At 43.9% G+C, this 26367-nt stretch overlaps 3 pseudogenes; all 3 read left to right on the top strand.

The window, feature by feature from the left end:
* Positions 1-21211, top strand: part of LOC135027924 (ester hydrolase C11orf54 homolog) — a 230513-nt pseudogene extending 209302 nt beyond the window's left edge.
* Positions 2852-2969, top strand: LOC135052001 (5S ribosomal RNA; annotated as a pseudogene).
* On the top strand, positions 3076-3192 carry LOC135052550 (5S ribosomal RNA; annotated as a pseudogene).
* Positions 21212-26367: the final 5156 nt, after the last annotated feature.

Genomic DNA, 26367 nt, shown 5'->3' with positions numbered 1-26367 from the left:
AGGGGGATGTACACGGTGATATATCGGAGGATGATGATGAGGTGGACATCTTGCCTCTTTAGAGCCAGTTTGTGCAAGGAGAGATTAATTGCTTCTTTTTTGGTGGGGGTCCAAACCAACCCGTCATTTCAGTCACAGTCGTGTGGCAGACCCTGTCACTGAAATGATGGGTTGGTTAAAGTGTGCATGTCCTGTTTATACAACATAAGGGTGGGTGGGAGAGCCCAAGGACAATTCCATCTTGCACCTCTTTTTTCTTTAATTTTTCTTTGCGTCATGTGCTGTTTGGGGAGTATTTTTTGGAAGGGCCATCCTGCGTGACACTGCAGTGCCACTCCTAGATGGGCCAGGTGTTTGTGTCGGCCACTAGGGTCGCTTATCTTACTCACACAGCTACCTCATTGCGCCTCTTTTTTTCTTTGCGTCATGTGCTGTTTGGGGAGTGTTTTTTGGAAGGGCCATCCTGCGTGACACTGCAGTGCCACTCCTAGATGGGCCAGGTGTTTGTGTCGGCCACTAGGGTCGCTTATCTTACTCACACAGCTACCTCATTGCGCCTCTTTTTTTCTTTGCGTCATGTGCTGTTTGGGGAGTGTTTTTTGGAAGGGCCATCCTGCGTGACACTGCAGTGCCACTCCTAGATGGGCCAGGTGTTTGTGTCGGCCACTAGGGTCGCTTATCTTACTCACACAGCTACCTCATTGCGCCTCTTTTTTTCTTTGCGTCATGTGCTGTTTGGGGAGTGTTTTTTGGAAGGGCCATCCTGCGTGACACTGCAGTGCCACTCCTAGATGGGCCAGGTGTTTGTGTCGGCCACTAGGGTCGCTTAGCTTAGTCATCCAGCGACCTCGGTGCAAATTTTAGGACTAAAAATAATATTGTGAGGTGTGAGGTATTCAGAATAGACTGAAAATGAGTGAAAATTATGGTTTTTGAGGTTAATAATACTTTGGGATCAAAATGACCCCCAAATTCTATGATTTAAGCTGTTTTTTAGTGTTTTTTGAAAAAAACACCCGAATCCAAAACACACCCGAATCTGGCAAAAAAAATTCGGTGAGGTTTTGCCAAAACGCGGTCGAACCCAAAACACGGCCGCGGAACCGAACCCAAAACCAAAACACAAAACCCGAAAAATTTCAAGTGCACATCTCTACTTCACACACACGTCACACTTTACACACCCATTTCCTCCCCCTTTTATTGTCCCCCCTTCATTTGCTTCCCCATCCCTTCTTTTTCCCCCCGATTTCACCATCCACTAACCCCACAACGAATTCAATATCAATAGTATTTTTAGTACAATATTTTATTTTACAATATCTTATTTCACATAATAATTCATATTTCACATGTCACATTCAAAATTTACCTTTTCTCTTAGTTCTCTTAGTTCTTCATTTACTACTCACTATAATCTATTCCTAATAATGCTCAATATACATATATTTACTAGCATAAGAAAAATATACTTTTTTAGAAACATTCCTTAATCATGACCCCGAATCGTATTTTTATTCCATTTCATTCATAACTCTTTCATTCACTTTTACTCAGTTCTTTACCTTTATATATATTTTCTCGACATTTAATACACTATTCATTTAACATTATATCAATCTATATCTTCCCAGTCTTTCATTTTTTTACATGTCTTCATTTTTTTACATGTCTTCCTTTTATTTTATTTTAATTTATCACAAACTCATACTCTTCCCACTCATTGCTAGTTTTTAAGCGGAGTTCATGCCTTAATTGGTACACTTATTTCTTCCACCATTAGGATGGATCACTCTGGGGACTTAATTGTTTAAGCATATAGTCATCTGAAGCTACTGATTAGCAATTAATAGGACCCAATATGTCTTAATAAACCTACGCAAGGGAGCCGGGGAGCAGGCGACCAGTGAACAAGCTCTCCCGAACGAAACGTGCATCACTTCCGGCTCTGGTTACCTAGGGGGGTATTTACGCCCCTCCATCTATCAGTAGGTTACATGGTAACTCCCGGTTTGTTGCCGGACTCCTTCTCCCTGGCATCTTGTTGGCTCTATCTCTCCAGCAATTTATCTTTTGACCTATGAAGTGTATACAAATGTAAATGTTTTCTGCCAATCAGGGATGTATGGCAATATGTTATGCCTATCAGGAGCCGCATTAGTGTCCAGTCTACATTACTAATTATTTAGATTTATGATCCGTTTATGGTTCTAAATAGGTTCAGTCCTTATTAGGATTTATATCTGTATACTTTCAAGATATCTTGTTATATCTCATCTAACTACCTCTCCCACAAATACAAGTGCTACATTGTTGGATAAGTGATAATAATACACTGCTAACCTTAAGGGTTATTTTGTGTTGCTGACTATACAAAGCAGTTGCAGAGCATTACGTGAATTAACACAAATAACCAAAAAGCCAGTATTTTTGTATAAAAACAGAAAACCTTGTGAAACATTCCCATTTACATGGGATTTCTGGAACTCCCTCTCATCCTGTTTAACAATCTTGGGGCTCTGCAATGCAATATGTAAAGAGAGCACCAGTCTGTCACACAACAGGACAGCAGAAGTGTTCCTCTATCTTTCTTCCGTCTCAGTGTCGTTTCTCACCATCCTCTCATTTTTTCATTCGATGCTTAGGCAGATGATCAAAAAGCAGAAGAGGTGTGAAACTTAGACCTGATTCTTTATTACAAATGTTATTTTGCAGTAGTGTTACACTATCATCCAAATCAATTTTTGCATTCACTTTTTCTCTGAAGCACTCAGTACTTTTCATGAACTTTGGGAGTTCCCACAGATATTTCAGATCAGACAATATATGATTCCCAGTGTGCGATATATTTACCTGCAGTCAAACCACACTGAGTGTGCCCAACCTCATCTGATCTTGGAAGCCAAGCACTGTGGGCCAGGTCAGTACCTGGGTGGGAGACCACCAGAGAATACCAGGTACCGCAGGTATTTTGATCTTAGAGCACTTAGTAATTTTTATGAACTTTGGGAGTTCCCACAGACCTTTCAGATCCGACAATATATGGTTCCCAGTGTCATCAGATGTGATATACCTACCTGCGGTCAAACCACACTGAGTATGCCCAACCTCGTCTGATCTTGGAAGCCAAGCACTGTGGGCCAGGTCAGTACTGGGTGGGAGACCTCCAGAGAATACCAGATATCGCAGGTATTTTTATCCAAACCAAGGACATAGGACCTAGAACCAAGCATCATTGTATATTTTCTCTAGCCAGCACTTTACCAGTGATTTGGGTTGAGCCCGGTGTACATTTTCTCTTTCTTCCTGCTATATCTTTATTACAGCATATATCGTAACAAATTAGGAAGAAGAGAATATTTCTCAACATCGGAGATTCATATATTTTTGCTCATTGAGCCACTACGTTAGCATTTTTAATATTCACATCATTTGATGTTTATTTAGATTATTTTGCCATATATGTCGTCATTTCTTTTTTGTTGCTTTATAGCCATTATTTTAGGAGGGTAAATAATAAAAGTTACTTTTTAACCTAAGAATAATACATATCTTACACAATTATCAATACAAGTGTGCCCCAGAAGTCTTTCTTTTTTCTCTTTGGTTCCGGTACTATACGGGAACCATCTCCCTTACTTTTCCAAGTAGTTTACTGAACTATTTTCTGGGAGCACCGCCAACCCAGCGCTGAATACTAATTGCCTATTGGATATATGGCCAAATGTTGGTTTATTTTAGAGCTATAGCTTTAATGATATCAATTCGAATATCAATTGCATAGATAGAGTGATCCTGTGCAGACTCAATCAACCGTTCTTCTATCCCACCCCTTCACCAAACTAATCCCCGCTCCTTCCCCCTCACCAGGCTAATTCCCCCTCCTCCCCCCTGTCACCAGGCTGATTCCCCCTCCCCTCACCAGAACATCAGACCAGGATTGTTCCTCCCTATATCTCCCTCCCATCTTTCCCCTGTTCTTCCTCCTATCCCCCCTGTGCCTCCCATCTTCTGCTGTTCTTGCACCTGTCTCCCCTCCTTTCTTCCTCCCATCTTACCCTGTTCTTCCCCCTGTATCCCTCCCATTTAGCCCCTATTTTCTCCCTGTCTCTCTCCCGTCTTCCTCGCATCTTCGACTGTTCTTCCCCCTTTTTTCCTCCTGTCCCAATAAAATAATTATTGTAATATAGTAATCTAAGTGCTGAGATTTTTCTGTTTCAAGCACACATACATACATACATACATAATACACACATATATATATATATATATATATATGTATACAGCACTGGTCACACCCCCATACCAGTAGCCACACCCCTTGCGGCGGCACACAGTAGGCCCTTCAGAAATTCAGCTCCAGGCCTATGATGACCTTAATCTGGCACTAGGGAGCACAAAAACATTGTGCCTGATTCAGATTTGGTTTGAGTTGCTATCACTGCTGCTTCATTGGAAGCAGCAGTGATAGCACGGTATGGTAATACAGCATGTGGCATCTATTACATGCAGTAGCAATCCAACCTGTTTCCTAGGATGCTGACAGTCTGCTGCTGTCCTGCTTCCTACTTTGCAGGACCTGTTCGTGTATGCGCACAATGGGTCCTCCTCATGCGCAAATTACCAAACACTGTTACTTTTGTGCAGAGCCGGCCCTCGGCATAGGCAAACTAGGCAAATGCCTAGGGTATTTGGTATGCCTAGGGGCACAAGCAGCTTCTGCTGATTAAAATGATATGCGGCATGCCTATATTCTGTGTGTGACTGCGGCTGTATCTGCATACGAAATGTTACGTTACACTGTATTCCTGGAAATCACTGTAACATAGCATTTCATATGCAGATACAGTCACAGTCGCACACAGAATATAGGCATGCTGCATATTATTTTAATCAGCAGAAGCTGTTTGTGCATCCTAGCCACAAAGTAATGCAAATAAGATGCATTTTCATCAAAAAAGGCGCCTAACATTAGCAGAGCTGCCAGCTGATTCATGCCAAGCATCTTCTGCAGCATGGCGTATTGAGGCAAGATGTATGAGGATACATCTGTATCCAAGCATAGGCAGAGGTCACAGTGTTAGTGGCCATGTGAGTGCTGTATGCGGGTGGGTTGGTAGTACAGTAGTGTTCAGCACGTGTAAGGGGCAATATGTGTGTCATGTGTATAAATGCATTAATAATGTGCGGCATATGTGAAAGGGACATAATGTGTGTCATCATGTGTATACGGGCGTTAATAATGTGCGGCATATGTGTAAGGTGCATTATGTTTATAAGGACATTATTAATGTGTGCCATATGTGTAAGGGGCATTACTGTGTGGTATTATGTGTATAAAGGCATAACTGATGTGTGGCATTATGTGTATAAGGTGCTCTACTGTGTGGCGTAACGTATAGAAAGGGCGCTACTGTGTGGTCTAATGTGAATAAAGAGCAATATGATGTGGTGTAATGTGAAAAAGGAGTAATTCAGTGTGACATAATGTGAATTAGGATTAGCAATGTATATAAGGTAAAGTGGTAATACTGTGTGATGTAACATAAATTAGGGACACTATTACATGATATAATGTGAATAAAGTTGCACTACTGTGTGGCGTAATTTGAATTGCGGGTATTATTGTGTGGCCATGCCCCTTCCCTGCAAGAACACACCCCTTTTTGGGCAGTGCGCCGAATATGCACACTTCCTATTTAAAATATAGGAGGTAGGAACATCAAATTGAGCACTGCTTTGGGTGAGGGGTGATGGTGCTGGGAAAGGGGTGCAGGGTCAGAGGCGAAACTAGCGATGGTTCTAGGGGGCACCAGCCAAAATCTTGCCTAGGGCATCATATTGGTTAGGGCCAGCTCTGCTTTTGTGCATGAGGTAGCAGATCTGCCAGGATCTGAATGACCCTCATTGTGCCCACCTCGATCCCAGGTACGAAAGTGCTGCCCTCTTCCTGTCCTCCTGGCCTGTGGAGACTGGACTGGTAGTCTAGGGGTTTTTGTAATGTGTTGTTAGAATAGTGTGGCAATGCTCATAACTGGTGGCACATTATGACCGTAACATCACTTTTTTTGCCTTGCACATCCAGACACATGCGCAGTAAAATAAGTGATGTTGGGCTACTGAAAGTTTTGTCAATGGGCAAAGCCACACATCAAACCACCACATGTTTCTGAATTTAGTTACAGTACACCCTAAAAGGGAAAAACTGAAAACTTTAAGAAATGTAAAAAAGTACTGCAGAGGTGGGAGAATGTCCTGACTTTCGTATAGTGAAGCTCCTAAAGATTCTTTTGCGTTTTACCACATCTGTTTAAAGAGCTTAGAATAGTCATGTGCCAAGCTGCGCATAGGGTGGTCCATCGAGGCATGCAATTTAAAACCAAGGTGTTTTATGGTGCGTATCAGTTACACAAAGTGAATGAGGTCTTATGGCTTTCATTATTCCATGCTTAATGAAAAGCATCAGTGCACTAATATAATACTTTAATGGGTGTGAAAAAGGGTGGCAACTTCGGGCTTTAACACCACAGTGCTGTTCCGTTGGAGCCCCTTTTTCTCACCCAGTAGATTAACTGTTTTTGAGAGTTAACACATAGAATCTGGGGTACGTTCCTGGACCTATGTGTCAACGTGGTTTGGGCACCCGATAACGGGCAATTTATCCGGGATTTCTTTTCGGGTCTGCTCAGACCTGGAAAAAAAAATCCCTGTTAACTGCAGCCTGGCTGCTGCATTTTGGGGCTAATTTAATAGTCCCAGGGGATCAATTAGTCTGCAGTAAATTACTGTGGTGATGGTGATGGGTGTAATATGAGTGTCCGGCATACCGACAGCTGGGCGAGCACTAATGAGCCCCTTGCAGGCTCACTGCACTCGCCACGCTGCGGGCACACGCTATTTATTCTCCCTCCAGGGGTGTCGTGGACCACCAAGAGAGAGAATACAGTATGTGTCAGTATGCTGGTGGCCGGGATCCCAGCCGGCGGCATACTGAAGACCACCCGATGCTGATATGTTCCATTTTTTTATTGGATTTGATGACAGATTTTTATATATATGTTTCAGGTCATAGAGGTGAATGTAAAGCAAAGGACAGGTAAAGGTAACGTTGTAAGCTGTATGAGAAAGTCTTTGCAAGAACATTATGGAGACAAACCTGTGGGAATGGGAGGAACATTTATTACACAAGATGGAAACGCAAAGCTCCATATAATGGTAAGTTATGTTCTGAAGGCCCTAATCTGCATTGTGTACTCCTCTCACGCTCTTCCTAATTTAATAGTAACTCATGTGGCAATGCACTTATCTGTTCTTTTGGTGGAAGACCAAATAAACGGATGGCAAACCACCAAATTGTCTGTCACTATCAGCATGATCAGCCATAGCACCCAGTTCATCTTACCTGTGCATTGAGTTATACATGATGTAAGAATTTACAGAGCCAGAAGTGCAGTAGGTGCTTTTCTTGGTAACATACTGTAAGCTTTAAAGTTAATAACCATAAAGGATAGATCTATCATCTATTTCTCTTACGTCCTAGAGGATGCTGGGGTCCATTTTAGTACCATGGGGTATAGACCGTTCCGCAGGAGCCTCTGGCACTTTAAGACTTTTCAACAGTGTGAACTGGCTCCTCCCTTTATGCCCCTCCTCCAGACCTCAGTTTAGAAAATGTGCCCAGGAGACTGAATGCACACTAGTGGAGCTCTACAGAGCTTTGCTGGAAAAAGACTTTCTTAGGTTTTTTATTTTACAGGGAAGCTGCTGGCAACAGCTTCCCTGCTTCGTGGGACTTAGGGGGGGAAGTAGGAACCAACTTCTCGATTAGTTAATGGTTCTGCTTCTGCTCACAGGACACCATTAGCTCGTGAAGGCTACTGAACACAGCCCAAGCCTGGCCAGCGTTCACTCCCACAGCACTGCCGCCACCCCCTAACAGAGCCAGAAATCAGAAGGCTGGTGAGTATATTACCGGAGTCCTGCAGAGAGGCGATCCTCCGGTCATCGTTGGCGACATACAGGTACACGCGCAGCGGCGGGATGCTGCGCGCCATGTCTCTCAGCACAACAGTGCAGAGCGCGGGGGGCACGCTCTGAGGGCATGTTTTAAAACCTTACTCTCACTGGCAAAAAGGGTACATACATGTACAGCCGCTGATGTGCCATTGCCAGCCAGTATAAATATTACATTGCTGAGGCTGAAGGGTGGGGCTTCTCCTCAGACTTGCCAGAACACTATCTGGGTGCCATTTTCTCCTGCAGAAACTCCAGTGTGAAGCTCCTGAATGCTGTTTCTCCTCATGACAACGCTGATACAAGTACAGGGTGTTATAGAAGGGGCAGAGAGTGTTCATTATAATTAGGTCTGTGGGTCTATTATTGTTATAAGCGCTGTAAGTGGGTAATATTTCCACAATTCACAATAAGGCACAGTGTGTGGACTGGCAAATCCCTCTGTGTCTCTCTGACAGACTTTAGTGTGGGTCTGTCCCCAATAGCTACCCTGTGTGATAGGGGTGTGTGTGTGTACAAGTGTGTAACATGTCAGACATTGGGGAGGGTTCTTCCCAGGAAGAGGGTAACATGGTGGATCTTCCCTCTATGAAGGAGTCGGAGTGGGTGTGAAAGTTGCAAAAGAATATGTCAATGCTTGCAAAGAAATTTCCTGAGTCTGAACAACAGACTAAATATTGGAGGCAGTCTGTGGAGGATGCACTGTTTACTGACCCCTCCATATCATCCACTTGGGTCCCATCCAGTTCCCAGAAAAGGTCTCTGGCCCAGATAATGCAAGGGGACACAGACACAGATTCCGACTCTGACGTCAACACTGGGGATTTGAGAGGGGTAGACCCCAAATTAGCCAAAAGCATACAATGTATGATAGTTGCTATAAAGGAAGTGTTGGAGTTTCCTGAAACAACACTGGTCCCAGAGGAAAAGGATTATTTTAAATGAAATAAAAAGCAGGTTGTGACTTTTCCTCCTTCAAAGGATTTGAAAGCGTTCTTTGAAGAATCCTGGACTAACCCTGAGAAGAAATTTACCCTTCCCAGAAGGATACCCTTTCCCTGAGGAAGACAGGCACAAATGGGAGACACCCCCAGTGATAGACACCTCAGTTTCTCGGCTGTCTAAGAAAATTGTTTTGCCTGCCCCTGGTTTAGCCTCTATAAAAGATCCAGCTGACCGTAAATGAGAAACAATCCTGAAATCCATATATACAGCTAACGGAACGGTGCTCAGGCCAACTATTGCTTGTGCGTGGGTGGGTAACGCTGTGGAAAAATGGTCTGACAACTTGCTTGTTAACATAGACACAGTTGACAGGGATGAAATAGTCCTAACTCTCGTCCATTTTAAAGATGCTGCAGGTTACTTAGTTGAAGCTATGAAGGATATTGGGTTGCTGAGTTTAAGATCCTCCGCTATGGCAATTTCAGCCCGCAGGGCGCTGTGGATCCGCCAATGGAATGCTGATGCGGAATAAAAAAAGAAAATTGAGGCGCTCCCTTACAATGGAGAAGCTCTCTTTGGAGACAAGCTGGATGCCATGATTTCAACAACTACATCAGGCAAGCCAGCATTTCTGCCTTCCGCAGCTGCTCCACCTAGGAAAGGATGTCATTCTCATATGATGCAGTCCTTTCGGCCCAACAAGTCCATGAAGGCAAAGGGTACCTCCTTCGCAGGAAGAGGGCAAGGAAGAGGTAAAAAATCTACAACACCATCAGGCTCGTAGGAGCAGAAGTCAACAGCTACTTCTGCTAAAACCTCAGCATGACGCTGGAGCTCCCCTGCGAGAGTACGATCGGGTGGGGGTACGTCTACTGTTTTTCAGCCAGGTCTGGATTCACTCAGATCTGGATCCTTGGTTATTACAGATAGTATCCCAGGGGGAAAATTTGGAATTTTAAGACCTTCCCCATGCCGATTTTTCAAATCAGCCTTACCAGCTTCTGTTCAGGACAGAACAAAGGTGCTGAACGCAACAGAGAAATTATGTCAAGACAACGTAATTTCCTTAGTTCCTGTGTCACAACAGGAAAAAGGGTTTTATTCTAGCCTGTTTGTAGTGCCGAAACCGGATGGCTCAGTCAGACCGATTTTAAACCGAAAGACTCTGAACCTCTATTGGAATTTCTGGTGTCAATGGACATCAAAGATGCTTATTTACATGTTCCCATCTACCCTCCGCATCAGGCATACTTGAGGTTTGCGGTGCAGGACTTCCACTACCAGTTCCAAACATTGCCTTTTGGGCTCTCCACGGCTCCGAGAAGATTCACCAAAGTGATGGCAGAGATGATGGTGCTTCTTCGCAAGAAAGGAGTCAACGTAATCCCATACTTGGACGATCTCCTCAGAAAAGCGAGATCCAGGGAGAATCTAGTGCAGAACATTGTGCTTTCCCTGACGGTGCTTCAACAGCACGGTTGGATCATAAACCTTCCAAAATCACAATTGGAACCCACAATGAGGTTATCATTTCTGGGAATGATATTGGACACGGAAGCACAGAAAGTATTCCTACCGGTGGAAAAGGCTCTGGAGATCCAGAAGATGGTCAAACAAGTTTTGAAACCAGCACGCGTATCGATTCATCAGTGCATCTGTCTGCTGGGGAAGATGGTAGCGGCCTACGAGGCTCTACAATTTGGCTGATTTCACGCCAGGGTGTTCCAATGGGACCTACTGGACAAGTGGTCAGGATCGCTCCTACACATGCACTGGAGGATAATCCTGTCAACAAAAGCCAGAATTTCACTCTTGTGGTGGCTTCAAAGTTCTCACCTCCTGGAGGGACGCAGGTTCGGGATTCAGACTTGGATCCTGGGGACCACAGATACAAGCCTCCGAGGTTGGGGAGCAGTCACGCAAGGGAAAACCTTCCAAGGACGATGGTCAAGTCAAGAAGTACTCCTTTACATAAACATTCTGGAATTGAGAGTTGTGTACAACAGCCTTTATCAAGCGGCACACCTTCTTCAAGGTCGTCCCATACAGATCCAGTCAGACAATGTAACGGCAGTAGCTTACATAAACCGTCAGGGTGGAACAAAAAGCAGAGCAGAAAGACATGCAAAAGCTCTGTCTGCAATTTTCATTCCGGGAGTGGAGAACTGGGAAGCAGACTTCCTCAGCAGACACAATCTCCATCCAGGAGAATGGGGTCTCCACCCAGAAGTCTTTGCAGAGGTAGCAGGTCGTTGGGGCATTCCTCAAGTAGATATAATGGCATCACGTCTCAACAAGAAGCTTCAGATATATTGTTCCAGGTCGAGAGATCCACAAGCAATAGCAGTAGATGCACTGGTGACCCAGTGGATGTTTCAGTCAGTGTATCTGTTCCCTCCACTTCCACTAATACCAAAAGTTCTCAAGATCATCAGAAGAACAAGGGTTCGAGCAATGCTCATTGCTCCAGACTGGCCAAGAAGGGCTTGGTATCCAGATCTTCAGGAGTTACTACTGGAAGATCCTCGACCTCTTCCTCTTCACGAGGACCTGCTTCAGCAGGGGCCGTTAGTTTATCAAGACTTACCGCATCTACATTTGACGGCATTGCTGTTGAGTGCCAGATCCTAGCCCGTAAGGGTATTCCCAATGAAGTCATTCCCACTCTTATTCTGGCCAGGAAAGGGGTAATGTCTAAACATTACCATCGTATTTGGAGAAAATATGTATCTTGGTGTGAATCCAAGAAGTCTCTTGTGCTGGAATTTCAGTTAGGACTTCTCCTATTTCTACAGGCGGGTGTGGATGGTGGCTTGAGATTAGGTTCTATCAAGGTCCAAATTTCGGCCTTGTCCATTTTCTTTCAGAAACAGTTGGCTTCCCTTCCTGAGGTCCAGACGTTCCTGAAAGGTGTTCTGCGCATCCAACCTCCCTTTGTGCCTCCTGTGGCGCCAAGGGATCTTAATGTGGTGTTGCAGTTCCTTAAATCGGACTGGTTTGAGCCTCTGCAAGAGGTGGAGTTGAAGTTTCTCACTTGGAAAGTCGTCATGCTGTTAGCCTTGGCCTCAGGCAGACGAGTGTCTGAATTAGGGGCTCTGTCACACAAGAGTCCTTATTTGATTTTTCATGAAGATAGAGCTGAACTGCGGATGCATCAGCATTTTCTTCCAAAGGTTCCATAACAACCAACCTGTGGTGGTGCCAGTGGCTTCTGACACCTCAGCCGTTTCAAAGTACTTGGATGTCGTCAGAGCGTTGAGGACTTATGTTGCAAGAACGGCTCGGATAAGGAAAACAGAATCTTTGTTTGTCCTCTATGACCCCAACAAGATTGGGGGTCCTGCTTCTAAGCAGACTATTGCACGCTGGATCAGAGGTACCATTCAGCACGCTTATTCCATGGCAGGATTGCTGTTACCGAGTTCGGTAAAGGCCCACTCTACAAGGAAAGTGGGTTCTACCTGGGCAGCTGCCCGGGGTGTCTCGGCATTGCAAATTTGCCAAGCAGCTACTTGGTCAGGGGCAAACACGTTTGCTAAGTTTTACAGGTTTGACTCCTTGGCTGCTGACGACCTTCAGTTTGGTCAGTCAGGTCTGCAGGAACATTAGCACTTTCCCGCCCGTACTGGGAGCTTTGGTACATCCCCATGGTACTAAAATGGACCCCAGCATCCTCTAGGACATAAGAGAAAATAGGGTTTTAATTACCTACCGGTAAATCCTTTTCTCGTAGTCTGTAGAGGATGCTGGGTGCCCGCCCGGTGCTCATTTTTCCTGCAGAATTACGTTATGTCATTTACACATGTTTTCATGTGTTAAGATGTTCACAGTTGTTGCTGTTGCGTTATGCATGCACATTGGCATGGGTTATGTTGAAGGCCATGTTAGGCGGCATGTTTTGTAAGATGTGAGCTGGTGTGAATCTCGCCACTAGTTTAATGTAAATTCTTCTCTCGAAGTTATCCGTCTCCTCGGGCACAGTTCCTATACTGAGGTCTGGAGGAGGGGCATAGAGGGAAGAGCCAGTTCACACTGTTGAAAAGTCTTAAAGCGCCGAAGGCTCCTGCGGAACCGTCTATACCCCATGTTACTAAAATGGACCCCAGCATCCTCTACAGACTGCGAGAAAAGGGTTTACCGGTAGGTAATTAAAATCCTATTTTAAGATACCAGTCCACTCACATAACTAGCACATACAGTCAGTCCCGCCATCAGGGGGGTGCTGTAGGCACTGATGTCCTGGGCCTGGTCTCTCTGACAGAGAGGAGAGGGCCCGAGCCGCTCATGCCACCGCCCGCCGCGGTGCTCTGCCCACTTTTCATTACTGAGTTCTGGCACTGTCAAAGGAAAGGGAGAGGACGCTGCAAGCTTCTGTTGTAAACGTCCCTCCAAAAATGGCCCCTCTAGTATCTTTAATAACTGTCTCCTCTGAGGCGGCAGCAATTTTGGCAGAGACTTTTCAATAATAGCTTGCAGCGTACTCTCCCCTCTCCTGTGTTGTGCCAGATCTCGGTCATGAAAAAGGGGGCGGAGTAACACAAAACAGAGGGGACGAAGCTAAACGGGACCAGGCTGTGATAGGTAAGTTGAGAAAGAGTGAGTGGGAGAAAGAAAGTGTGTGTGTGTGTGTGTGTGTGTGTATATTTATGTTGTATAGTTTATACATATATATATATATATATATATATATATATACTGCTCAAAAAAATAAAGGGAACACTAAAATAACACATCCTAGATCTGAATGAATGAAATATTCTTATTAAATACTTTGTTCTTTACATAGTTGAATGTGCTGACAACAAAATCACACAAAAATTATCAATGGAAATCAAATTTATTAACCCATGGAGGTCTGGATTTGGAGTCACACTCAAAATTAAAGTGGAAAAACACTACAGGCTGATCCAACTTTGATGTAATGTCCTTAAAACAAGTCAAAATGAGGCTCAGTAGTGTGTGTGGCCTCCACGTGCCTGTATGACCTCCCTACAACCCACACAAGTGACTCAGGTAGTGCAGCTCATCCAGGATGGCACATCAATGCGAGCTGTGGCAAGAAGGTTTGCTGTGTCTGTCAGCGTAGTGTCCAGAGCATGGAGGCGCTACCAGGAGACAGGCCAGTACATCAGGTGACATGGAGGAGGCCATAGGAGGGCCACAACCCAGCAGCAGGACCGCTACCTCTGCCTTTGTGCAAGGAGGAACAGGAGGAGCACTGCCAGAGCCCTGCAAAATGACCTCCAGCAAGCCACAAATGTACATGTGTCTACTCAAACGATCAGAAACAGACTCCATGAGGGTGGTATGAGGGCCCGACGTCCACAGTTGGGGGCTGTGCTTACAGCCCAACACCGTGCAGGACGTTTGGCATTTGCCAGAGAACACCAAGATTGGCAAATTCGCCACTGGCGCCCTGTGCTCTTCAAAGATGAAAGCAGGTTCTCACTGAGCACATGTGACAGACGTGACAGAGTCTGGAGACGCCAATGAGAACGTTCTGCTGCCTGCAACATCCTCCAGCATGACCGGTTTGGCAGTGGGTCAGTAATGGTGTGGGGTGGCATTTCTTTGGGGGGCCGCACAGCCCTCCATGTGCTCGCCAGAGGTAGCCTGACTGCCATTAGGTACCGAGATGAGATCCTCAGATCCCTTGTGAGACCATATGCTGGTGCGGTTGGCCCTGGGTTCCTCCTAATGCAAGACAATGCTAGACCTCATGTGGCTGGAGTGTGTCAGCAGTTTCTGCAAGACGAAGGCATTGATGCTATGGACTGGCCCGCCCATTCCCCAGACCCGAATCCAATTGAGCACATCTGGGACATCATGTTTCGCTCCATCCACAAATGCCACGTTGCACCACAGACTGTACAGGAGTTGGCAGATGCTTTAGTCCAAGGTTTGGGAGGAGATCCCTCAGTAGACCATCCGCCACCTCATCAGGAGCATGCCCAGGCATTGTAGGGAGGTCATACAGGCACGTGGAAGCCACACACACTACTGAGCCTCATTTTGACTTGTTTTAAGGACATTACATCAAAGTTGGATCAGCCTGTAGTGTGTTTTTCCACTTTAATTTTGAGTGTGACTCCAAATCCAGACCTCCATGGGTTAATAAATTTGATTTCCATTGATAATTTTTGTGTGATTTTGTTGTCAGCACATTCAACTATGTAAAGAACAAAGTATTTACCCGTATTTGTCGGCGTATAAGACGACTGGGCGTATAAGACGACCCCCAACATTTCCACTCAAAATATAGAGTTTGTTATATACTCGCCGTATAAGACTACCCCCTCCCACACACCAAATAAAACGTAAAAGAACATCAGATTTGTGACATACTGTATATTATGACCTGATAAAAGATTTGGATAGGGAGTATTTATCAAGGTATGCAAAAGAAGGGGGGAGGGGGCGAGGAGAAAGTTGTAAAATGTATAAAAGTATACCCCTGTGTGCATTTAGTGTTACCGGTTTCACATGAGTTCCATTAGTAGTATTAGTATTAGTGCCATTACAGTACCTGTCATTGTCACCATTGTACGGCCACAACGCGACTGCAGCGCCTCCGGCCAGTCCCTGCATCTCCCTGTAATTGGCACTAGTGACCCGCCGCGGCCGCACTGGATATCGCGCGATACTGGATGGTGAGTAGAATGAGGTGGGCGGGCATCGGGAGGCCACTATGGGCACCGGGCGAGTATCGGAAGGCCACTATGGCAGCTATGTCTATCCCAACTGAAGTGCACCCGGCGTATAAGACGACCCCCCCACTTGGAGGCATATTTTTCAGGGCAAAAAAGTAGTCTTATACGCCAGCAAATACTGTAATAAGAATATTTCATTCATTCAGATCTAGGATGTGTTATTTTAGTGTTCCCTTTATTTTTTTGAGCAGTATATATATATATATATATATATATATAGTCACTTTTTTATTTTTTAGGGGGGGAGTTGCCTATTTTGCGAGTCCTGGGCCCCAGAATTTCTGATGGCAGCCCTGCATACAGTATCTGGGACTTGCATGTCAGACTGTGATGTGCTGTAAGCAGATTCTTGGTCCAGAGACCGCTGATAACAATTCCAGCTATGGGGGCTCTGGCCACTCAGTGAAGAATGTGGAGAGAAATGAGGAAGGAGATGAGTTTCCTGGCCCTGCGTGAGCACCTGGCATGGGACTTCCATTGTTTTGGTGGTTGGGGGTACTTTAAAGAGATACTAGTTTATGTGGAATTATTGTTTAGTGAATGTACAATTTTACAATCAATTGGAATTGATAGGCATCAAATTATACAAATCTTTATTTTCCATCAAGTTGCTTCTCAGAAGCTGGTGTCCATGACACTAAGGAGGTATCAAATTATCAGGACTAAAACAATAGTCTAATAGGCCCTACACACTGGCCGATTTTTTGAAAGATATGAACGATCTCGTTCATAAATGAACGAGAACTCGTTCATATCTTTCAGTGTGGAGACTCCAGCGATGAACGATGCGCGGCCCCGCGCTCGTTCATCGCTGGTCTCCCATCGGCTGTGCATGCAGGCCAATATGGACGATCTCGTCCATATTTGCCTGCACTTCAATGCAGCCGCGTGACGGGGGGAGTGAAGAAACTTCACTCCCCCCGTCACTGCCCCCCCGCCGCCGGGTCGCTCGTCGGCCGTATCCGCCGTCGGGCAGCTCGGCGGCGGGTCGGCCAGTGAGTAGGGCCCTTTAGACTAAACATCCAAAAAGATAAGATTGTCAGCAATATCAGTGCTTAGAATTATAATGTTATTTAGTAAATGGAGTGATGATTATTTTCTACAGCATATAGCATTTTGTTTTCTTTTTTTTTTAAACATGCTTTCAGTTGCTTATTAGAAAAAATGCATTCTTCAACAGCCCCGTGAGTTTTCTGTCTGTTCCCTCAACAGAGAGGAGGATGTGTATCATTGGTTGAACGTTTATGATATGAAGGCTCGTCTGATTTGCCAGTCCGTGTTTGTTTCTCATGACCCTGTAAGTGATCTGGCTGGTTTTAGATGTTCACATTAGGTTGCATTTTATTGTTTTTATTTATAGAAGTGGGTATAAAACGTATACAAGAGATCCATCTGTTTAGCAAACTGGTCAATAAATATATTATTACTATGAGGGGGGACATACAGTCTAGAAGACTGTGCACAGGCTTCAAAAAAGATGTTGATATTAATTTCTATGTGTCAACCAACCGATAATGAAAAGCAAATTACATGAGTCTTAATACAAAAATTAATAGATTTGGGGGTATATTCAATTGGTGTCGAAAACTGCCATCTGTTGAAAAGACGTCAGTTTTTTACTTTTTAAGCTTTTGTATTCGACAACTTGTGGAATTTGACTTGTCGAATAGTACGTGAATCGGCGGTATAGCTGCTGATTCACGTACTTTTGAGTGAAACGGGGCCAAATTCAACAGGATTTGGCCCAGTTTCCGACCATCTCAGTCCGACATAAAAAAAATGTCGGACTGTGATGTGAGACCCAGAGGAGGAGAAGTAGGGGAGCCGCAGGGAGACGGGGGACAGCCACAGGCATACAGGGGAGATCAGCGCTACAGCACAGTGCTGCAGCAGGATGTCTCACAGCCGTGCCGCTCACGGCAGCTTTCACCCGGCTACAGCAAGAGAGGTCACGCTTGCTGGAGCCGGGTGGACACTGCCTTGAGGTCGGGCGTCTGTATGACATCCTCCTGCAGCGCTACTGTAGCGCTGATCTCCGTTTGCCCACGGCTGTCCCCACTGGTCTCCCCGCGGCTCCACCCTCTCTCCTAATCAGGGTCCCTCATCTTAATTCGACTTTTTAAAAGCCGAATTGAGATGAGATTGAATAGGGGTTGTCGGATCCATTCCGACAAATGCATGTCGGAATGGATCTGACCCTAATTGGAGGTGCGCTATTAAGCAAAGTGCAATCAGAGTTTAGGGATTTAAGGGCCCCATACACTACTGCGACATGTCCATCTGACATGTCGCAGGAAATTGCTGGTGATCACCCCGTCAGCCTCCCGGGCGCAGGATTGCCCAAGATACATCATATGCTGTCCTTTTGCATACGATATATCTTGGGCGATCCCAGCCATGCCTGCGGATTCTGACATATCACGAGTGCAGCACGTTCAGAATCCGATGCTCACGGGGCCGCGCATCGGATCGGATTGTATACACAGCCAAAATGACAAATTTCACCCAATATATCGGCCCAAATTCCTGAATTGGGCTGAAATCGGGCATAATCGTTCCAGTGTATGGGGCCCTTTAGGCAAAAACCACTAGTGGGCTTTAGCCAAAGAAGGCTTAATGTGTGGCGCACTCTTTTAGTATTGTTACATTAGTTAATTAAAACTTAACTTTTAATACTATATTTCATAAAAAGTAATTATTAGTAGGCATAACATAGGATGATCAATTGTCAGCTTGAAAAGATTTAATCATATGTACAATAATACTAGTAATATCCTATAATAATAATATCACCCCAATAAATATAATTTTTTTTTTCTTTACATACAGTATGGGGGTGTATAGGAAGAACCGTCAAATAACTTCTATCAGCAAAGTGAATATATGAAAAAGTTTTATACAGGTTTATATTATCCAATTAATGAGATCCTTTAAATACTGGATTTTGATCTCCAGTAAACCTGTGATCGACCGCTACCTGCTGTGTGCTTCAACATCGTACATTCATTGTAATATTTGTAATTGTTGCCTGCAATGTAATCTGTAATGACACAATTCCTATAATGAAATACAATAAAAGTCTTTGTAACGGAACGCTACTCGCTAACCTATAGGAAAAATATATAAAGGTCAGCACATATGTAACAGAATAATTAAATGCCTGCAATATATCCTGTGATAACACAATTTCTGTAAAGCAATATAATCAACGTGTTGTGATACAGCACAACCCACTGACATACAAAAGAAACATATAAAGGTCAGCACGTATGAACACAGAATAAATAGAGCGTTTCCTGTTATAAATTGCGATCCTGAAGCCGCTTAAAATATTATGAAAAAGCAGGTACACTTAGCGTGGCACCATTCAGCAATCCCAGTATGTGTATTTTACAGTTTACCACTGTTGCAAATAGTTCAAATAAAACAGGAACCAATGCTATAAATTTGTTACTAGTTAGAAAAAAGCGAACAGAGTAGGCAAAGGGCAAGTATGATTTAATCCATTCGTATCTGATTTCATACTATTTGACACTACTGAGTAATCCAAATGGGTATGCTTCAAAATGCAACGTTGTTGCTGGGAAAATATAGGTGGTCATTCCGAGCTGATCGCTCGCTAGCAGTTTTTAGCAGCCATACAAACGCTATGCCGCCGCCCACTGGGAGTGTATTTTAGCTTAGCAGAAGTGCAAACGAATGGATCGCAGATCGGCTACAAAGTTTTTTTGTGCAGTTGCAGAGTACCTCAAAACCTACTCAGCGCTTGCGATCACTTCAGACTGCGTTTTTCCTGGCACGCCTGCGTTTTTTCGAACACTCCCTGAAAACGGTCAGTTGACACCCAGAAACTCCCACTTCATGCGACCACCAGTGCGACTGAAATGCTTTGCTAGACCCTGTGCAAAACTACATAGTTTGTTGTGCTCGTACGACGTGCATGCGCATTGCGCTGCATACACGTGCGCAGACTAGCCGTTTTTTTGCCTGATCGCTGCACTGCGAACAACTGCAGCTAGCAATCAATTCGGAATGACCACCATAGTACAGCTATCAGCCAAACAATTCAGCCGCTGGTGTATTAACCCACTGTGAGCCGGTGAGCAATATGTATAGAGAAACCCTTTGCATAAGCATAAATCAGATGGTAGACAAGTCCTATGCCTCTGATACCAAATACAAATAAAAATAAACATATATACAAGAGATCATGACTGAATCAATACAGAAGTAGTTAAATATAGTGATAATTCATTTTGTTAGTACAATCAACAAAGGTAAACTCTTTTTTTCTGATAGATGTTCCAGCGCTATAAGAGAATCCCCCTTCTACTTTTGTCCCATGTGCCTCAGGGCAGTGAATGGAGACAATGAGAGCGGCGGAAAAATGCCAATGCCAAAACGGAATATAGACGAAGAGCGAGCAGCTTCTGCTGTCACCGAGATCAATCACCTCCTCCCCTGTTGTGCTTGCACATTTTAGAGGAGGTAAGTGATCTCTCTGGGATGAGATGCTCTGAGTACCTCACGAGATTGATTGCTTGCAGTATATAGTAGCTGCTGAAATGTCCATAGCGCCGTGCAGGGAGCCGCTCATAGACCTGGATGCCGGGCCGGGTATAGATTCAACGCACCCAGAAACAGTGTACGTCCAGGCTTATGATGACGTACGTTTCACATTAAGCTTGACCGCATCGGTTGTCAGAACGCTGTGATAGCATGGACCATATTTATACCAACTCATATGGGCGTGATTATCATAAGCGTTTCACGCATAGGATAGTCATCTGGTATATTGCACTTTAAATAGTTAATGATCAAATCGTTAATCAAATAACAGTACTACTATTAAATAAACAGATACACATGATTAATTCACATTATATTTTATCTGGTTTGCAAATTGCAAAATGCTTTCATTGAGCAATCAGTGATTGCAATGAACAGCAAACACTGAGTTTCTAGGGCAGAGTTTCCACCTCTCTACCCACACTATACTTGGCCCAGCCTACCAACTTTTCTCACATGCCCCTCTCCTCTGCCCACCAGCTTTCCTCACATGCCCCTCTGCCCATACATTTTGTCTCAAATGTCCCCTGCACATCAGGATATGTCACATGCCCCATGCCTGCTAGCTTTTGTCTCAAATTTGCCACAACATACTGTTGGTTCTAACATTAATGACAACTTATTCAAACAAATCATGATTTTTCTGAACACGACTCATTATCCTTCTAGGGCTTTGACCTGCGGGTGAAACACACTCATTGTTTCAGTCATCATGGAGAAAGAGGACACTACCATAATGACACAATCCCAGATTCTGTGCACTACTGTATCTTGGCTATTTCCATCCGGCAGAGTATCTATACCGCATTGACAAACCATCTGTTACACACATGGTTGGGTGAGATTAGGTTGAGCTTCATCTTTCCACAACCTTAAAAGAGAAAACATATCATTATATATAATCATTTTGGTATGAAGTAATAAATATGTATTAAACCTAGGCAAGCTTTGGTGGGATATTACTATGTATTGATTATTGATGGTGACTGTTACATATTATGATTTGCTTCTTTTGATCTCTTACAAAGCTTCTCTAGTTTTAAATACAATTTGATAACATTTGAATTTCATTTGAGTAAAATAAACAATTGAGTCAGACATTTGTATATTACTGTTCTGTGTCTTGGGAATTAATACAACACAATAATTGACATGACAGGCACCTCTTAACTCTTTAACAAGAATCAGTTGTACAGCTTAAAGACAATTGGGCATTCAGAAGTGTAGAGAACGGCATATGATTGGCTGGCAGTGTCCTCACACTCAATCAAATGCCGAATTTGTGAAACTGGCTGTGTTTACAGAAAAGAGGGTTTATAATCCCATTAAACATAAAAGAAACGCACATTCAAGCAGCTGGTTGCATCAAATTCATAAGAAGGAACAATGCTTTATCTTGGGGTTTCTGGGCCCAAGTGTCTTTATAAAGGTCACAAAACTCCGGTGGCCAGATCCATATCTAATGGTTGACCAGAATCGCCCTCCCCACGGGCACAGGTTGCCCTCCCCACCGCCCTTTCCGCCAGTTTTTTTCCTCATTATTGCATTGCGGTTTTGTTTTAAAAGTCTTTACAAGTCAGTACTATCTTCCTGCCACCATACACCTCCCAATAGAGCTTAATCACTAGCATGGTACTGATCTAGCCTCCACTGTAATGTAAGCGGGAAAGACTGCACAGTATGTAGTGACTTGTGTAGTGAGTGAGACTAAAGGCCCATACACACTGGGCAATTTTAAGCTGAAAGTAGCTCACTTTTGGTGTTTTGAGCTGCTTTCAGCTCAAAACCACCTAGTGTGTGTATGCCCCAGCAATAAGTGATGAGCACTGATGCGCGCCCCCGCTACATCGCCAGCGGCCGCCGTTCATCTGCTGGTATTACCAGCAGATGAGCAGCTGGGTGAATGGCTTTCCATAGCGCCCTGCTATGGAAAGCCGTTCACCCCCGCTGACATCGCTGGGCAGGGGGGAAAAGCGCTCAGTGTGTATGCACCTTTACACATCTTTAGAAGTTTAGATTTGAGAGTGCAGACAGCAGGAGCTGTCCGTCATCCAGAGCTGTACTTGGTGGACAGTTGTTTCTGTTTGCATTTCTACAAATAGATTACTGAATATTTCTAAATAGTCAGTAGTGAATGATTTTTTAAATATTTTAACACTCACTATGTAAAACCTGTTCCTGTCTTCCTCTGCTGCTCACTCCTGCTGTCTGCCCAGTACATGTAACTTTGCCCATCCAGGTATGGCGGGCCAGGTGAGCCAGGCAAAGTTACACAGACATGTGCTGTAATGTTGAGGGAACATTTAAGAACAATATACTATAGGTTTGGACTTCCTAAGGGTGGTGCTAGAAGGGTTCTACAAAAAGTTTCTCTAGGTGCTAAGGAACAAACATCCAGACTCCGGAGAAGGCAAAACACTGTCCATCAGCTTGACTGAGTCAAGTGGCAAGATGTGGAGAACCACAGAGCGGTAAATTAAGAGCTGTTCCAAAACATCTGTGAAAAAAGATAAGAAGTAGCTGAAGAGTCAGGTTTTGTGTTCACAGATAGTCCATGGGGACCTCCTACATGACTTTCTCCTCTTGTTAATGCAGACTTCTAGTGCAGCGTCAGTCCCTAGGGCTCAGATGATATGCTCCCTGTATCTATAGCAGCCTGGGATTGCCCCCCTTCAGTGTTGGGGTAATTTCAGCCCGCTATGGATATCTATGGCTTTCCTGAGCCCCAGCCCTTTTTTTTTAAAGTATACATCTTCCTTCCCATGCCCTTCCTGTCGGTTCTTTCTACCTTTCCGCCTCCGGTCTGGTATAAGTTCTTTTCCGCATCTAGGGAACTTGCTCCTGCGTGTTTTGATCTTCTAAATGTCTCCCTTATCTCAGAACCCTATTCTGATAGTGATGTCGTCACCTTTGCACCCTTTATACTGATGTTACAATGAACCATTTTAAAATGTGTACCTTTAACATGAGAAGCATTAATCCCCAAACAAACATATAAAGACTCTCTCTTATCTGAATAATTTATGGGGTTGATGTCACCCTGCTTCAGGAAACCCACTGCACAGACGTGGAACATGAGAAATTGATTAAATGCCAATATAAGATATTAGCTTATTTCTCCTGCAATTCTAAATCCAGAGGTGCGACCATCTTAGTACTGCAAACAGTTACTCATATCAACACTTTGCAATAACTGATGTTAATGGACAGTGTCTTATTTTAGATGTGACTCTCAACTCCTGATAGTATGTCCTCTGTTGTCTATGCTCCCAACACGTATGATACACGCTTTTTTTTAGAACATTGGCTACCAGTTTATATGCTTTCGTATATTCCTGAATTATAATTGGGGAAGACTTCAACGCGGTGGCCTCGCACACTTTGGACCAAAGTGGAGCCTCTTCTAACTGTGCTGCCTCCTCATATATGGGTATATCTTATATGTGCGAACAATTACACCTTTCAGAGCTTTGGAGGGCCCAATTATCTTAAACCTGGGTCAGCTGTTCTTTAGTAATTTATCAGCCAGTGTCAGGTGACTAGTGTACCGTTAAAAGCCATGGAGTATTGGCAGATACACATTAAACAAAGTAGGCATTTTTGCAGTTATATTATGTGTGATACAGTTGCTAGGTTTTAATTTTTGAGACTATGATAGTGTAGGACCTGCATGAAGATGGGGTGCCTTGGCGATCGGTTTGCAGGCTTCCGTGCATTGGCCAATTTACTAACTAAACCCCCATCATTTATTGATGTTGTGAAAATAAGTGAGCTTGCTTTGGTGAGTGCTGAACTTTCTCTTTGTATATTTTTAAGTAGGTGACCATGGGCTACATGCACCCCACCCTATGAGTGGTGAGTGTAGACACCACCCCGCTTCTGGGGTGGTGAGTGCTGTGGATTTATATTTGTTGGTATATATATATATATATATATATATAGGTCAGGAAGGTTATTACTTCATTGAAACCGGATCAAGCCCCTGGTCCTCATGAACTTAGCTGGGAATTTGAAAAAATCTTTAGCGTTAAACTTATACCTACGTTGACCCAATTTTATAATGCATACTGATTAGTGGTTCCGCTCCCCTCTACTTCAATGCTGCATTGATTAAATTCTTCTCTAAAGCAGGCAGAAATCCGGAGGTGCTGGCCTCATACAGGCCAATATTGTTACTGAACTCAGACTATAAAAATTCTCATGAAAATACTGGTGGATCAGCTGAAATGTATTGTCCCTAACCTAGTTCATGATGATCAAACTGGCTTTGTCAGGGGGAGGCATTCCGTAACAAATGTCTGCAAGGTCCTGATTCTCATGCAGCATTTTCAACTGTTTAGGAACCCAGACCCTGGGGTCCTCCTGTCATTAAATGCTGAAACAGTTTTTGATAAGGTCACATGGGACCACCTTTTCAATAGAGATGAGCGGGTTCGGTTCCTCGGAATCCGAACCCCCCCGAACTTCAGCCTTTTTACACGGGTCCGAGGCAGACTCGGATCTTCCCGCCTTGCTCGGCTAACCCGAGCACGCCCGAACGTCATCATCCCGCTGTCGGATTCTCGCGAGGCTCGTATTCTATCGCGAGACTCGGATTCTGTATAAGGAGCCGCGCGTCGCCGCCATTTTCACACGTGCATTGAGATTGATAGGGAGAGGACGTGGCTGGCGTCCTCTCCGTTTAGATAGAGAGTGAGACACTTGATTTACTAGTAATTTAATTTTAGTAATTTTGGGGAGCATTAGGAGTACTCAGAGAGTGCAGAGTTTTGCTGATAGTTATACTAGTGACCAGTGACCACCAGTTTTATTTATTATTTAAAATCCGTTCTCTGCCTGGAAAAAAACGATACACAGTCACATACCATATCTGTGCTCAGCCTCAGTGTGCTGCATGATAATATCATCTATGTATATCTGACTATGCTGAGTGCTCACTGCTCACACAGCTTAATTGTGGGGGAGACTGGGGAGCAGTTATAGCAGGAGTACATAACAGTGCACACTTTTGCTGCCAGTGTGACTGACCAGTGACCACCACTATATTGTCTGCCTGAAAAAGTGAAACACTCGTGTGGTGTTTTTTTTTTTTATTCTATAAACGCATTCTGCTGACAGACAGTGTCCAGCAGGTCCGTCATTCATTATATTATAATATATACCTGCAGTAGTGATATATATATATTTTTATATCATTATCATCCAGTCTATACTAGCATACGCAGTACGGTAGTCCACGGCTGTAGCTACCTCTGTGTCGGCAGTGCTCGTCCATAATTGTATACCTACCTGTGGTGGTTTTTTTTTTTCTATCTTCTTCATACTAGTAGTTTAGGAGTCTGCTGCTGACAGTGTCCAGCAGGTCCGTCATTATATAATATATACCTGTCCTGCAGTAGTGATATATATATATATTTTTTATATCATTATCATCCAGTCTATACTAGCATACGCAGTACGGTAGTCCATGGCTGTAGCTACCTCTGTGTCGGCAGTGCTCGTCCATAATTGTATACCTACCTGTGGTGGGTTTTTTTTTCTATCTTCTTAATACTAGTAGTTTAGGAGTCTGCTGCTGACAGTGTCCAGCAGGTCCGTCATTATATAATATATACCTGTCCTGCAGTAGTGATATATATATATTTTTTATATCATTATCATCCAGTCTATACTAGCAGATGCAGTACGGTAGTCCACGGCTATAGCTACCTCTGTGTCGGCAGTGCTCGTCCATAATTGTATACCTACCTGTGGTGGTTTTTTTTTTCTATCTTCTTCATACTAGTAGTTTAGGAGTCTGCTGCTGACAGTGTCCAGCAGGTCCGTCATTATATAATATATACCTGTCCTGCAGTAGTGATATATATATTTTTTATATCATTATCATCCAGTCTATACTAGCAGACGCAGTACGGTAGTCCACGGCTGTAGCTACCTCTGTGTCGGCAGTGCTCGTCCATAATTGTATACCTACCTGTGGTGGGGTTTTTTTTTTCTATCTTCTTCATACTAGTAGTTTAGGAGTCTGCTGCTGACAGTGTCCAGCAGGTCCGTCATTATATAATATATACCTGTCCTGCAGTAGTGATATATATATATTTGTTATATCATTATAATCCAGTCTATACTA

This window comes from Pseudophryne corroboree, chromosome 2, assembly GCF_028390025.1.
Source record: "Pseudophryne corroboree isolate aPseCor3 chromosome 2, aPseCor3.hap2, whole genome shotgun sequence".
Taxonomy (NCBI): Eukaryota; Metazoa; Chordata; class Amphibia; order Anura; family Myobatrachidae; genus Pseudophryne; species Pseudophryne corroboree.
This window is presented reverse-complemented; position numbering and strand designations above follow the sequence as displayed.